The sequence below is a fragment of the Octopus bimaculoides genome, chromosome 3 (assembly GCF_001194135.2).
Source record: "Octopus bimaculoides isolate UCB-OBI-ISO-001 chromosome 3, ASM119413v2, whole genome shotgun sequence".
Classification (NCBI taxonomy): domain Eukaryota; kingdom Metazoa; phylum Mollusca; class Cephalopoda; order Octopoda; family Octopodidae; genus Octopus; species Octopus bimaculoides.
In genome coordinates, this window is record NC_068983.1 from 79,436,079 (window position 1) to 79,450,353 (window position 14,275).

Below are 14,275 nucleotides of genomic sequence, written 5' to 3' on the forward strand. Positions count from 1 at the left end.
TATATATTAGGTTGAGGAAAAATTTATGTGTCGTGTTAAAATAATGCTTATTTTTATATAATTTTTTGGTGTGTATGTTCATTTTAACACAGCGCACAAACTCTTTCCTCAACCTAGTATATATATAAAATGGGCTTCCACACAGTCTCTATCTACCACATTCACTGGTTGGCTCAGGACTATAGTAGAAAACACTTGCCTCAAGAGCTGCATAGTGGGGTTAGACTGGAATCACATGGCTGCAAAGTCATGTTGTCTTTATAATTCCATCCAGTAACATGAAATGGCCTATATGGTAATCAGATTGTAATGTTTCTTTACTTTTAATTATCACCTTTTTGTGGGAATCGTTTTGGTTAGATATCTGATTGTCACTAGGGGTTTTATTCTGTATGTGAATGTTGTCTCAATCTGGGACTAGGTATGCATTCAAGAATATTCCAAAGATTATGCGCATGTCATCTTCATCATCATAATTGATGTCATCATTTTATGTGTACTTACTTCCTATACTGGCACAGGTTGTATAAGTCCTTACAGTCTGAGTCATGTTGCATCCATGGTCTGATGTTCTGAAGTTGGATGTCTCTTCTATCACCAGCCACTTTATAAAGTGTACCGGGTGCATTTTTTTCTTGGCACTAACACAACAAAGTTTGAGTAGGTCTCTGTGACATGGGACTTAAGTGATTTCACAATCTTATGCATTCACTTTACAGTGGTCAACAAATGAACCATCAAGAAATAAGACACCTGATAATATTTAGAGATTAGATCCCTTAAGTATTGCATTGAGGTAAATACTGTAAATATGTACTGTGGTAAGGAAGTTTATAAACTGAAAATTTGCAGTCTTGATAACAACACATCAAATATATGCAATGGCTTTGTTTAGCTTCATGCTGATGCTGATTGAGTAGAACTTTGAGCAAAAGTATTCCAGACATGACTATCCCACCTATTTTATAAACATAATGTATCCTGGAGTATGTTGTATGTTCCTTTGTAAGACAGAAGTAGTTTGAGTAACATTTGGTTGCTACCTCTAGCAGACCAAACAACAACATAGAAGCTCACCTCATTAACTCATTAGGCATTTAATCAGTGTCTAAGAAGATAAGTACAGTGATTTCTTTCAAATACTAACAGGATAGTCTCTTCTATTTAATTTCAAAATTGAAACCATTCTCTAGTCTATATTCCATATTCTGAAAAGTATCAGAGACTTACTACAGAATCTTCTTTGTAATACCAAAAATAATTCTAGTTATGAAATAAGTTTCAATGCATATGAAAATAATGAGAAATACATTAAAAAAATATTCTTATTCTATCTATTTCTATCCTTAAAACTTCAAAATTGTTATTTATTTATTTATTTTATCATATATATATATATATATATATATATATATATATTTCTTTTTTTTATGAAATAATAAGCAGAGATCTGAAAAGAAAACTATTTTTTGAGATTTATATAATATTTATTTCGGAAATGCTGAATGACACCTGAAATAAAATGTATTTCCAGTGGGTTTATGTTTTTTATGCATTATATTATTATTAGCATCTTAGTTAGCAACACCTTTTTTGGTGAAATTCATTTTTGTTTGTAAAGATGCACTATGATGAAAAAAATAAAACTTTAAAGTAATATATATCACTTCACTGATTTACGGCAGTGTCATAATTTAGATGAATGATCGTATCTGTGCAAACTAGTAAGGTATGTGGACATTTTTTGTGTGCGCTTTCTTTCAGTGATCTCCAAAAAAAAATCTTTTGTAACTAGGTTTCGAAAGTAAAGCTTTCTTCTTTTACACATTATGAATGTATTTCTCATTTGCTATCAATACAATGACAGTATAAGATGTTTTAACGAAAACTAATATGTTATTTGCATACTACTTTGTGCGTGCGTGTGTGTGTGTGTGAGTGTGTGCATGCGTGTGTGTGTGTGTGTGTGAGAGAGAGAGAGAGAGAATTTGTATATGTCGAAATTTCTAATTTCCATGCAGAGAGAAATGTGCATGGACATGTATTCAGATGCATGCGTGTGCACACGCACACACACACACACAAAGATTTTTAGTCATCCTTGAAAGAAACTTGAAATATTATAAATAACATATGAAAAGATAATGGAATTTTTAAAGGATTTTCCCTTGTCTTCCAAGAACTGTTAATGCATTCAATTTTTACTTTCTGTATCGCTGGCTTTTATATATATATATATATAACTTTGGTTTAAATTTTCTCATCCTACTAATCCATGAAACATAATATTAAGGTATTTAATTCAAGATTGCATGCCAAGAACAATTTACACTTGTAGGTATTTGCAAGATTTATCATACAATCATATTTTTCTGCAAACAAATGTTTTTGTTTAAGTAGTAAACAACACAAATAGATCTACGTATGGTTTTGTCGTTTAAATTAATTTTACACTTACAACTTCTCTACCAATGCATCCATTTCAAGTTAAATTGATTCATTACATAAAAGCTCTTAAATTTGCTAGAACCTTGTTTGAAACACTTATTTCACCTATGAGAAAATACTTTTGACATACATTGTTGCTTTTGAAGTAAATAATAAATGAATAATAAACTTGTAAATGGTATATACTTTGTGATGGAAAAGAGACTGGACACCATAAAAAAATAACTGTTTATGGACACCATAATAAGATAATTGTTTATTGTTTCATCTATGCTTGCATAAGTTTGATAGGTCTCTAAGAGCACATTTCATCAGTTCTTTCAATATTGAATTGTTTAACAACTGTTGATGTGTAGTGATTGTGGCTTTGTGCCGTTGAAGGAAACTGGACAGTTATGTCCCTTTTCAAAATGTGTATTCATAGAAACTGTGCATGTCTCCTGTAAAATGTGTAAGGTTAGCATTTGTGTTGTGTGTGTGTGTGTGTAATGTTAAAAAGAATGGAACAAATATTATGGAACAGTGAAGAGTTGTATGAAACACGTTTGGGAATGTGCAGTCTTTTAACTGCACACATATATAATACCAGAAACTTAGCCACCAGTATCCTAGAAAAAGAGTTTCAGAGAGACTTTGGAATAAATGTATATTGTCCTTTTATTAGATCATTTTAACCCATAAACTGCTGGGATTTTGCTGTATGTAACACGAACTGCTGAGCCGATTTTGGGTAAAGTACTGCTTGACCAATCGACATCGATCTATCACTTGAAAAAATACTCAGTGTTTCTTAACACCTTCTGTGATTGGCTACACTGTTTCTGGGGTGAAAGGGTATCGTGTGCATACATTATACATCATCAAAATTAGGTCAGATCATGCCCTACTTCCGTGGCCATGCACGTGGCCTGTCGCACTTTTGCGTTGGCCACTGAGGTGGCCTATTGCAGTTTATGGGTTAAGTAAAGCAAAGTTGACCAGTGGAATTTTAATTCAGAATGTAGAGACAAAAGAAACACTGCTAAGCATTTTGTCTTGCATGCCAAGATAAAGGTCTTCTGATCAAGCAAATAGAACCCACAAACAGACAACTAAATAAGAACATTCTTATGTCAGACATAGTCAAAAGCTCTGCTGGTGTCAGAAACAGAAGTGATTGACATACAAAATCAAGATGTTAGTATACATATCGTTTTACAGGAGCCATACCCATGATCACCGAGAAGAGAGTCATGGGAGGTAGATAGAAATTTAACGTAATAAAAGTTGGTCATTTACAGTTTTCTCTGTCAAATTTGAGATGTTAGAAATGACAGTGCTCTAACAGCAGATGGCAGGGTGTGGAAAACCTGGCTGTAATTATGAATATGAGAGAGTATCCAGTATGTAGGAGGTATAGTTTGATTTACTGGTGGCCATTTTGTTCATATTGTCATAGCAGATAAATGTTGCTGGTCAAGCATGGTGTGTTAATCCCTCTAGATTTTGTCATTATTTAACCCTATGTCATCCCTGATTCAGCAGACCTATCATCAAAGGCATTAAAGCATTGGCCATCTCATCTTTTATATATATCTTGGATTACATTGTTTAATGTGTTCTCTCCTTAAATTTCAGATGGTAGTGTGCAGTTTGAGGAATATTTGGCTGCTAATTCTACAGATTGAGCGAATGCATGTTTTTGGCAGTTGGTTTGTCAGAGGCATACACAATAATGACCATCTAAAAGTAGGATTGGAGGTGGACAAGAGTGAAAGTGAGTTTACGGAGTTGATATGTCAAAGATATGAGTATATTAAATAAACTGTAACACATTATAATCATTTTTTTTAACTACACAGTCACACACACATATGTGTGTGTGACTGCATGCACGTGTGAGTGTGTGTGTATCCATGTGTGTCCCTTCAAAACGATAAATGATATTGTGTCCAATGAAAATAAAAATCTTTAATGCATTCCCTAACAGTACAATCCCTACTTGTAGTTCTGATAGCAACTAAATCCTCTCCTAATACATCTTTCATGCCTTCTTTTATTCATGCTTAATGCAAACCTCTATTTTATCAATTATCTAGCACTGCTTAATTTTCCAAATTCAAAACAAACAAAGCAGTTAATTTGAAGAAAAGTTTTTATCCCTCTCAGTATATTTTTCTTACATCTATATTATACATTCTTTCTTTATATTTTTTTTTTATCTTAGGTTTAATACATGTACTGCTAAATATGGCCAATCTCTCCTGGCAATTTGGCATTTTTTTTTGGATATCACCAATGATTTTTATCTTTAATTTATTTTTGTTTTCTATCTTAATATTTACACTCTCGAGTAAAAATTTTATATTGTTAATTTCTTTATTTGTTCATTTCTTTTTTTTATTAGTTTCTTGTATTTATTTATTTTGGCAAATTTGGAAACTGATTTAACTAGGTTCTGTATAACAGTAGGTCTGAGAAGGAAAAAGAAAATGCCTTATGTCAATTGTTTAGGAGATGTAATGTATAAAAACAAAGCATGCAATTGGCTTTGTTCCAATTAAGTATTGTCTTCTTTTCGGTTAATTTATGTCAGACAAAACAAGAAAATCAACACAAGATTTTTTTATCTTATTTAATTATATGCAAGTTGAAAGTTTTAATCTTATGATGTTTTGGTGAACAAGAAAGAAACCAGGTTTAACAGCAATTTCTACTAAACAGTTTCTTGTGTGTCTGTTTTGCCATTGAGAAGATGTAAAACCAAAACTAAAAAAATTAAATGAAAGACAAATATGTTTTATTTTTTTGCCTTGCTGTAATTTTTATATTTCAAAATGACATAAATTCAAATGGTAGCTTTTGTAACAATAGGTTATTAAATTTAGTTTTTCATTGGTTAATTTACATTTCTTTGAAATTTATTTTGTTATATTCAATGTCTCGAGGTAAGATTGAATTTAATCTGTAAAGATTATAAGAATTGTTTGCAAGAACCAAAGAAATTGTATGAATTTTGTTTCTAAACAAAATCTCTTTAAAATATTGAGGTGAAACACCTTTTCACTGGTACCAACGAGTGATTGTAACCATCATTAAAAACAGAATTATATTGTATAATATTTACTAATGATGTGTTTCAAAGCGAATTCAGTGATAGCTAATATTCTTTTCTAGTTATGGAAATAGTTTGAAATTTTAGTGGAGGAGAATAGTCAATTACATCAACCCTAATGCTTAAATGGTGCTCATTTCATCAACTCCAACAGGGTGAAAGTTAACCTTGGTTGAATTTGAACTCAGAACATAAAGAAGGACAAAATACCACTAAGAATATTGTCCAGCATGTGAATGATTCTGCCAGGTCACGGCTTTCGGTTATAACTAATAGAGCTGAAAATTTTGAGGAAGGAGCTTGTTGATTACATCAACCCCAATGTTCAACTGGTACTTATTTCATTGTTCCTGGAAGGTGGAGAGGCAAAATAGACCTTGGCAACATTTGAACTCAGAATGTAGAGGCAGAGGAATTGGTTCTAAACATTTTAACCATGGGGCTAACAAATCTGCTAACTTGTCGCCTTACTGATAACTAATAATAGTTTATAATGTATATTGGGCAGGATACCCTTGGATGAGAAAAGAAAAAGGGTAGACAGCTACTTACAGACTATCTTGCTGGTAAGATTAAAGCATTTAATTTAATACTAGAAAAACAGGAGCTATTTTAGTGTGATTGATAGCATGCCTGTTTGGATTGCAGAGGATGTGTGGTTCAAGTTCTGCAGGCAACTTAACATCATCCCCATCTGATCCAAAAAGGTTTTGACTAAACTTATCATGAGATATTTACAGCTGAACTTGCTTCAAGACACATCGTAAATAAAGACTTATTTATATATTTCTCAATGTTTTATATTTGCATCCTATATGTGTTTAATATGATGAAAGAAAGCTGGGATACTGGTTTTAGTTTAAACTTGTATCACATCTTTCTGGGTTATAGAAGATGTGGTTTGAGTCCTGCATCAGCTTAACACCTATTTCCTTCAATGTATTATAAGCTATTACACAAGGCTGAATTCACTTTGGAACATATTATTAATAAAGTCTTATTTACATATTACTCTGTTTTCCTAAATTTGCATTCTATTGTATAGTGTTCTAATTATGTAAACAAAAATAAATGTTCAAAAAGACTTTCGTAATAAACATATGATCTACATTAATGATAGATTAATGTACAGTTGAAGTGAATAATATTACGTCAATTCTCAACTATTACTTTTCTTTCATAGACAGCTTATTGTACTGTTTCTCTCTATAATAATTTTAATCATCATCTTAACAAGTTTGTTTCCCAACCACTTGCATGGTCCAGTTCCCTTGAGAAGTGTTTTATATCATAACCTCCAGGCCTTAGGAGTAGATTTGGTAGATGAAAACTGAATAAAGTTCTGTGTGTGTGTGTTCATATCTCCTTGTCTTGACATTATGTAGTAGTTGAAGAGTTTCACTGTTATACAAACAGCATCCTTAATTTCAAATTGGTGTGCGAATATGTCCAGCTATGATGAAATATTGTCTTGCTTGAAAATAGGTGAGGGTCAGTGACAGAAAAGGCAATCCAGCTGCAGGAAATCTTCAATGAATTCTGACTCATGCAAGCTTGGGAAAGTGGATGTAAAATGATAATGATGGATGTCTGTAACACTTTAGAAGTATCAGAAACTTAGGTAGAATTAATTCTTGACATCCTGTTGAAAATGAACTCAAAAGTCCAATCCTATAATGATTTCATTACATAGCAAAAAATGAATGATAGTGGAAGGGATTAACACTATCTGCCTTACATAAGACTTACTAACTTCCTTCAAAATAGCTGTAAAAAAGGTTATGGTTTGTGTGATATACCTCTCAGGACTGACTGATCAAAGCACTCTCATGCACTATTGTCATTCAGAAAATTATGAGTTAAGCTAGATTCTGAGATTAAAACATCATTTGTTGTGTTTGCTTAATCCTAAACAAATTCTGATCAAACAAACCTAGAATTCAATTGATCTTATTGAAGTTACAACTTTTGCTACTTGTTTTTAGATAACTCATGAAGAATTATCTAAAACTAATTGTCAACTAATTGCTTAGATAATTACAGTTGATAGCTTTACAACTCACAGTACTAGGGACATGGTTGTGTGAAAAAGAAGTTTCCTTATCAACTAAACGATTTCAGCTTTGGTTCCAACTGTGTGGTACCTTGGGCAAGTGTCTTCTGTATACCCAGGTCAAATAGTCTTTTGAGTGGATTTTGTAGATGGAAGCTAAAAGAAACCTGTCAAACATATGTGTGTGTATGTGTGCCTGCATATGTGAGTTTGTGCAACCCTCTTTTGATATCACATGATAATTGTAAACAAGTGTCACTATCTCACAAGCTATGTCATTTATCTCCAATCTTCCATGAAAACAGTCATAGGAAAAATAGTCACGGGGAAATATTACTAAATTTGGAAACAAATAAAGTTTTTAACAAGAAAAGCATCATGGTGTAGAAAACCTTTCTTAATGACTTCCATCTGACTCATGCAAACATGGAAACATTGATGTTAAACCTATGATGATGGTGACAGTGATAATGTGGCTCTGTCATAACTTACCATTCATTATGCAGAACACTTTTCAAAAAGTATTTTCTTCAGTTATTTTATTCATAATCATAATCAACATATCTACATTCCCCCACTATGTGTGTGTATGTATGTATGTATGTATATATATATATATATATATATATATTAGTTAAAGAATAAAAAGACTGGGTTAACGACTCAATATATCACCCCCCCCCCTCAATGAACATATATAAGAAATACAGCATAATCCGTCAAACATAAGGAATAAGAAGAAATAATGCAAGAAAAATTACACAAGAAGAATAAATAAATAAATAAAAATATAGCATATAGTATAAAATTTTTATACACGAATATATTGTTTCAACCGATAACATGGAACTGAAAGAAATTGAGTTAAAGGTATAAAGCAATACACGTGAATATCATTTCATAGGAGTTAAAAAAGTTAAAATTAATACGAATAAAAATTAATACGGAAGGAGTAAAAATTTCAAATATATAATATAATATAATAAGATATAATATAAGTCGATATAGTAAAATAAAATGACATGAAGAAATGAGGTTCCATAAAGTAGTCTATCAGTTGAAAAAACAAGGACAGAAGTGATTTAACACCACTTAGAATTAAAGTTCAAAGTTCTTCAAAGCCCTCGGGCACATTTCACGCCTCAAAACCAGTAGACACCAAAAGGCAAGTTCGCACCAATCCGGCACACACAAGAGCGAACAACAGGCACCCAGCAGGTATCAGCAGGTAAAAGTTCAATTCCGCTCACCATGTCCAAAAAGGTTCACCACACATGAGTCAAAAACAATTACAGCACACACCAGGTATCCATCAGTAAAAACAATTTCACAAATTTCATACAATACCTATGGCCATTTTGGAGGTACACCACTGTATTTCAAAACACAATAGAGTGTAAATTGGTGCAACAATAGAGTGCAAACAGGCTGCAGTATCGAAACCTATCTACGAGGTTTCAATTCACCCTAACGTAAACTATTACACTTGCTATTATTTGTTACTTTTAAAGAAGATGGAGGAAAAGTTTTCCTCCACCTTCTTGAAACTGTATAGAGGTAAAAATAAATTTAAAAGTAATAAATAATAACAAATGTAATAGTTTACGTTAGGGTGAATTGAAACCTCGTAGATTGGTTTCGATACGGCAGTCTGTTTGGCTATTCTAAAATGGCAATTTTTTTTTTAATTATTTTGAATCCTCCAATTATTTACATAGGCTGGTCCATTTTGGTTATATATATTTGCTCTTTATAGAAATCATTTTTTCCCCCCCTTGTGCATGTCGTGACTTTGTACTTGTGGTTACCCTGACGAGTGGGTCATCACCAATTTACACTCTATTGTGTTTTGAAATACAGTGGTGTACCTCCGAAATGGCCATAGGTATTGTATGAAATTTGTGAAATTGTTTTTACTGATGGATACCTGGTGTGTGCTGTAATTGTTTTTGACTCATGTGTGGTGAACCTTTTTGGACATGGTGAGCAGAATTGAACTTTTGCTTGTTGATACCTGCTGGGTGCCTGTTGTTCGCTCTTGTGTGTGCCGGATTGGTGCAAACTTGCCTTTTGGTGTCTACTGGTTTCGAGGTGTGAAATGTGCGTGAGGGCTTTCAAGTACTTTGAACTTTAATTCTAAGTGGTGTTAAATCACATCTGTCCTTGTTTTTCAACCAATAGACTATTTTATAGTACCTCATTTCTTCCTGTCATTTTATTTTGCTATATCGACTTATATCATATTTTATTATATTATATTATTATATTATATATTTGAAATTTTTACTCCTTCTGTATTAATTTTTATTCGAATTAATTTTAACTTTTTTAACTCCTATGAAATGATATTCACATGTATTGCTTTATACCTTTACCTCAAATTTTTTCAGTTCCATATTATCAGTTGAAACAATATATTCGGGTATAAAAATTTTATACTATATGCTATATTTTTATTTATTTATTATTTCTTCTTGTGTTATTTCTTCTTATTCCTTATGTTTGATGGATTATGCTGTATTTCTTATATATGTTCATTGAGGAGGTGTGATATATTGAGTCATTAACCCAGTCTTTTTATTCTTTAACTAATATTTTACTCTTGTATCAGTTATTCTGAGCACTTCTCCTTGCAGCCCTGTATAAAATCTATTGGTTTCCTAATAAGAAACCATTAATATTACATATATGTATACATACATACATACATACATACATACATACATACATACATACATACATACATACATACATACATACATACATACATACATACATACATACATACATAGAGAGAGAGAGAGAGAAATCACACTGTCTTGCCAACTGATAAGAATTATTTGCTGAGGAGGTCTAATAACACTGAAACATATATATTTGCTTTCAGCTGTTGGTTTTTCAGATCACATCTACTCAAATTTGCATTGTCTATTTTGTCTAAAATATTCTCTTCCCCTCTGCATATTAGAATTATATCACTTGGTTGTTTTTAGATTTTAAGTACACTTAGAGGAAGTTTATGTCTACTAATTTCTAAGATAATCTCAGTTATCAACAGGAAATTAGAATTCTCAACATAAAGGAAAAAAAATTATTAACGACTTGGATATGATAGAATATTCTTAGGAGACTAATAAATGCACAAATTTCAGTTTACAAACTATAAAAACACAACCTAATGTTTATTTTTGTCATTTAATTTAAATAGAAAATAGAGTAATTATGTAATTTACCAAATTTTAATTTCTTATTAATCCATTCAGGTGTACACTGACTTAATTAATAAATTTTCAGTTTCTTAGCTAAATTGTATCAGTAGTCTAGTAGTTCAACTATATGTAACTATAACAATCTATGAACTAACAACACTTTATGTAATTACATTGCTGTGCTAAATGGAAAGGGAGACAAAACAGTGTTTACTAATTACAGTAATACTTCACTTGACGATGGCTCACTTTACAAAGCCCCAGGTTTTTGACTTTTATGCTTCAGCTCACTTTTGTATGGTGAGCTGAAATTTTTCAAACACAAGATCCAAATTTTTAACAAAGTGCAAAAGTTTCTATTACATTAACAAATGCTTTTGCATGTTACTGAGAAATTTGTAGAGAGCAAAAAAGAAAACAGCTTCTTCTAAGTAAACTCTAGAGTGGCTTTTTAAAAGGAAATCTACAAGTCTGTCTATGAGTGTTTGTGAATCAGTGATGGTGTGCACAAGTTTAGAGTGAGTGAAAGGGATTCAGGAAATAATTATAATAATATTTTTTTATTATAAATAATCTTGACATTCTTCTTACTTTACATAAAATATTATTTACATTCTACTGTTGTTTTATTGCCATTTATTAACGAGTATTATAAATTTTATAGGTAAAATATTTTTCTGGGAATGAATTACAATTTATAACATTGTTACTATGGGAAATTATTGCTCTGCTTTATCAGTTTTCGCTTTACAAGCAGTCTCCAGGAACAAATTTACTCATCCAGAAACAAATTAACTCATATATTGAGGCACTACTGTACTTTCATACATTCTGAGTTCAAATCTGCCTTTCATCATTTTGTGTTTGATAAAGTACCACTCAAGTACTAGGGTTGATGTAATCAATTAGCCCCCATTTTTCGAAATTTCTAGTTTTCTGCCGAAATTAGAAGCAATTATTAGCTTGAGTACTTTTGAAGCATTGGTGTTGGCATAATTCATTATATTACTTCAGCAAATTTGTGGCCTTGTACTTTTGTAAGATATTGTTGGCTTGGTTGAATCAGTAATGTGTTTGGAAAAAAAGAAATTACAGATTTAGTTATGATCCTTTATGCTTTGAGTTCAGATCTCACTATTGCCAGTCTTATCTTTCTTCTGCCAAAGTTTCTAAAAATAAGTAGCAGTCAAGTGCTGGAGTCATTATCATCAACTACACATTCTCTGCAAATATGTAATCCTGTACTTGTGATATAAATCATTATTATATTTTATGAACATTTGAGGTGTTTAATATTCACCCAAAAATATACCAAAGACATTGTAATTCATTATACAATTTCATATTCATTAATATTTGTGAATGTACACAAAATCTTGTGCTGATAACATTTAAGAAAATTTTTATTGCTAATACGATATGGAAATAAGTGCAAGGCTAGATGCTCAACTTTTGCTGTAAATCTTGGGATTTGGAGATTCAGAGCAAAAAGTGAACATTCAACCAAGAAATTGAGCATTTATTTATTAGATCAATATTCATCTGAAAAGATTTATACAACAATTGAAATTTGATAAATTATGAAATTATGTCTCCCCCACCCCCCAAGATTAAATTAATTTGCAAAAATGAATATTGAGTTGTGTTTAGATCTTGTAAGCTGACCATTAGTGTATCTATTTGTCCTCCCTATATATAATATTCCTGCTGAAAGCACTGATTTTAAAATTGAATATTTTACAAAAGATGATAGATTATATTTTAGAAAATATGGAATATATCTTCTCATCAAAGGCTAGATATCAAATAAGAAAGTGTAACTTACAAAAGAGTATATTTTCAGTTTCATTGAAACATATTCTATATACGTCAGTTTGCTACTGATATATTTCATAAATTGCTAAAAGGCTGATAAGCAAAATTTAGAATCTTTAAATTGGTTTCTCTATTTGATGTGTCCACTCTTTATTTGTATATATGATCCAAAAGTTGCTATCAGCAAAATTCTGATTAACAACGATGCTCCTATTATTGATTATAATTTTTCAGTTTTATTTATTGTTTACTTACGATGACTGTTATAAAGCATCATATTATGGTTATATTATTAAAAATAATATTTATGGATAGAATGAATTATATTAATTTAATTAATTTAAATTTTGTTGACAGTCTTTTAACTGTAATTTTCCCATAATCTTATTAATGTCACTGATCATGTTATTGTCATATTAATAATTATAAAAATAGGTGATGAATGAAGTGAGCTATTTCAATAAAGTAAAATTTGTTAGGTATTTTTAGAAATACCATCCAACCCATGGAAAACAGATGTTGAGTGATAATATTGATGATGATGATGATGATAAAGATTACTATGAATTTTGCATAGAGAAAAATAATACTCATTAGGTAAAGCTTGAAATTAGTGTACATACTAACAATTTCAGAATTGTAATTTAAATTATAAGATATTAAAAATATTCCAGTAAGTCACCTTATTGAGCTTACTAGAATTTCAAATTGATATTAATGTACATGGACTCAGTCTGTTTACTAAAATATTCTTAATCTAACTGGTGATAGTTAAGTAAATGAAAATTTATTCAACATATGGAACAGTTGGTTGAAATATTATTAATCCAAGATTTATTTATTATAATTTTACATATTTTCCTGCTATATGCATAAGTATAAGAGACAACTTAACAGCAAAATACCTCATCATAATTACTAACAATCATTTTAAAATACTGCTATTGTGTTCTCAAATAAACATAAACACACGCAAAAGTTATTGCTTACTACTGTATCATTTTAAAATTACTATGAGTATATTTAATTGAATGTTAATTTTTTTTAATGATAATTATCAGCAAAGAACATTTTTGTGAGAGATATTTCTGATATATTTTAGGGTTTTCTTATCAACTTATAGTTGGAAGAAGAAAATGTAAAGTTAGTATTCTGATTGTTTAACTTTTTTTCATTTGATTATAAACCAGTTCAATTTTCTTGTATATTGCAGGTGTGGAGCAAAAAGCTTCAGTTGACCTCTCAAACTGCTAGTAAGTGATAAAATTTATTTTACATCCTTTGATATGCAAACTCAAATATTGTTACATGGAATTGTTTTGGTGAAAGATATCTTAATAAGTCTAATTATGAACATACAGTATGAGTCATGTAAGTGTGTGTTATGTGTGTGTGTAGTGAGGGGAGAGAGAGTGAGAGAGCATGCATGCAATTCAAAGAAAGCACTCACGATTGGAGGATATTTGTATTAACAGCTAGAACTAGTGCTGATCTGAATCGAACTTGATACAAATTGTGTATTTGTGTATATATATGCATATATATATATATACACACATACATACATACATATATGTGTGTGTGTGTGTATATATATATATATATATATGTATATATATATATATATATATGTATATATATATATATATATATATA

General features: G+C 30.8%; 1 protein-coding gene across 1 annotated transcript in view; it reads left to right on the forward strand.

Annotated features, from left to right (window-relative positions):
- Positions 1–14,275, forward strand: part of LOC106876010 (protein TANC2) — a 1,103,288-nt gene that overhangs the window by 238,456 nt on the left and 850,557 nt on the right. The window contains exon 2 of the mRNA XM_052966231.1: positions 13,833–13,872. The gene's annotated coding sequence lies outside the window, so the exon portion shown is untranslated. The remainder of the gene's footprint in view (positions 1–13,832; positions 13,873–14,275) is intronic.